General features: G+C 60.2%; 1 protein-coding gene across 1 annotated transcript in view; it reads right to left on the reverse strand.

Moving 5' to 3' along the window:
* LOC108292675 (methylcytosine dioxygenase TET1-like) overlaps positions 1 to 2,330 on the reverse strand; it is a 16,503-nt gene extending 14,173 nt beyond the window's left edge. Inside the window, exon 1 of the mRNA XM_037733207.1 lies at positions 1,938 to 2,330. The gene's annotated coding sequence lies outside the window, so the exon portion shown is untranslated. The remainder of the gene's footprint in view (positions 1 to 1,937) is intronic.
* Positions 2,331 to 2,554: the final 224 nt, after the last annotated feature.

Below are 2,554 nucleotides of genomic sequence, written 5' to 3' on the forward strand. Positions count from 1 at the left end.
AGACGGAGTCTAGCTCTTGATCTTGGCCCACTGCAACCTCTGCCTCTCGGGTTCAAGCGATTGTCCTGCTTCAGCCTCCCGAATAGCTGGACTACAGGCGCGCGACACTACGCCCGGCTAATTTTTTTATTATTTGTAGAGGCGGGGTTTCACCATGTTGGCCAGGATGGTCTCGATCTTTTGACCTTGTGATCCGCCCACCTCGGCCTCACGAAAGCGCTGGGATTACAGGTGTGAGCCACCGCGCCCGGTCTGTCTTTTGAATCTTAACTCATACTAATATCCTTATTTCCGTACCTATCTACTTGTACCCCTGCGCCTGGTTTAACTGTAGTCGTAAATTCCTAATATGCTCCAAATAACCCTTGCCCTCACTGGTTAAGAAGCGCCTTTTCCATATTTTTTCGTATCCTGAGGCCTAATTAAACCACTTCTTTTATTTTACTTTATATTGGGGGTAGGGACACCGAGAACACTCAGGTCCAGGGAAGACCCAGAGCTGCTGCTCTACAGCGCCGCCCTTCCTGGCGGCGCGCGCGGCTCACCCCGCCGGCCCAGGGCAGTGTACCTAATCATGTTCTCTCTCCAAGGTCTAGCAGCACTTTTCAAACATTTCTTTAAAAACCGATCATTACTAGGAAGTATTGTGCAGCTCGTTTAGTGCGCCAGAGTGGAACTGGGGCGGAGGGGAAGAGGCACCCTAAAAGACCCATGCAGGAAAGGTTGGCTAATTTGGAAGAGGGACTAATGGGGGACGCGGGAAAGACTCCGAGGCTGGAGCTTTTTAAGTGTTCTATTGGAGTCACCTTAGTTTTTACCGGATAAGAAATGCCCAGTGTGGGCTTCTCGTTCACGTGGAAAGGTTACCAGCGCCGTCCAATCCCTTCCTGACCACTTCTTGTAGTATATACATATAGAGAGAGAGCGAGAGAGACATAGAAGATGAGCCCGGGAGGGGACGCGAGAGGAGACTGGAGCCGGGGAGGCGGAGGGAGGGAAGCACGGAGAGAGGGGGAGAGCATTTTCTCTCCGGGGGCGGTAGGTGGTGCGGCCTCCTCCTCGCCCTCGGGCGGGGCCCAGGCCCCTCACGTGCTGCACGACCAGCCCCCGCACCCAGCTCCGCGCACCTCCCACCCTCGGGGCCCGCTCCGGGATCCCGCCAGACGGGGACTGATGGGATCGCAACGCCAGCGGGGCCAGCGACCCAGTGGCGCTCATAAATGAGTTTCTTAAATGCCATTTTGACAGAACACACGCTACCCCCTCTTTCCTTCTTCCCAGATCCTTACAACTGCAAGCCAACTCCTAGCAAGACTCCATCACTGCCTCCACTCTAAACGTTTCATCCTTGAAGCCGCCTTTCCGAAACTCTCGGGGAGACAGGCGCCAAAGCATTTCCTACCAACCTGTCTCTCATATAAATATGGGGGGTAAGAAAACTTATTAAGGGGGTACGGTTGAGCACTGGACAGCCAGGGCTCCCCACTCACAACTTGCACAGACTCTAGCCTCTCCTCACCCCGAGGCGCCCCGACCTCCAACTCCCCAGAGGGGCCAGGAAATCACTGGCACATTCAGCCATCTCCCGCAGGCCACACTTGCCCTCCCCCAGCCCCGTTTCCAGAGCAGCCGGGGGTCAAAGCCCCAGGCGCCCCTACTGTCCCGCACCCGGCGCTATGGCGGGGCCTCCGGGGCTGGTGGCCGAGACCTCCGGCCGGGAGCATTGTTTACCTCCCGCAACAAAAGCGCACCGAGCGTCCCGGGGTCGGGGGTCGCAGCGGGAAGCCAGCCCACCCCAGCAGTCGCGGGAGAGTCCCGGACGCTGAGTCCCGGCTACGTCCAGCCCGCGCAGAGCGCCGCCTCCCGACGCCCCTCGGGCCTCGGCGTCCGGGTCCTTGCTCCCGGCACCCCTGCCCTCTGCCCCGGCCCCAACTCACCGCTGGCCGGGTCACACTCCCAGGGCAGCGCACGGCCCCCAGTTCCAAGCCTGCACCAGCCCTCGGGCAAACTTTCCAACTCGCGTCCGTCCCTACAACTTTGGAGCCCGGGGCCCCGGCGGGCGCGAGGGGCGCGGGCGGGTCGGGGAGGACGCCTAAGGGCTCCCAGCACAGTCTAGGCCCAAACCCCGGAGGTGGGGAGCGGCTTCCCAAAGGTCCACAGAGGAGAGAGGCAGGTAGGGCTGCATGACTTGGGCGGGGTAGGGGGGTGTCCCGGGGGGGCAGACCCGGGAGTAGAGGGGCCAGCGGCAGCGCGCACAAAGCGGCGCCGGAGCAGACTGCGCGGCCACTCCCCGCCAGGTCAGCCCCCCGGAGCAGCAGTGTCTCCCCAGGACAGATCTCAGGGAGTGAAGCTGGGGCTCTGCCTTCGCTGGACCCTGCACAGTTGAGCGAGAGGCAAAACGCGAGCTGGATTAACCCAAACTGGAGCTGGACTCCCCTCTCGACCCCCCTCTCCCTCCCCCTCCTCCTCCTTCTCCTCTCTCAACTTCTCTCTCTTTTAAGAGGTAGAGAGGTGTCAAGGTTTGTCATTACCTTTTTTCCCAGGGCAGCCTTAG

This window comes from Cebus imitator, unplaced genomic scaffold, assembly GCF_001604975.1.
Source record: "Cebus imitator isolate Cc_AM_T3 unplaced genomic scaffold, Cebus_imitator-1.0 Scaffold499, whole genome shotgun sequence".
NCBI lineage: Eukaryota > Metazoa > Chordata > Mammalia > Primates > Cebidae > Cebus > Cebus imitator.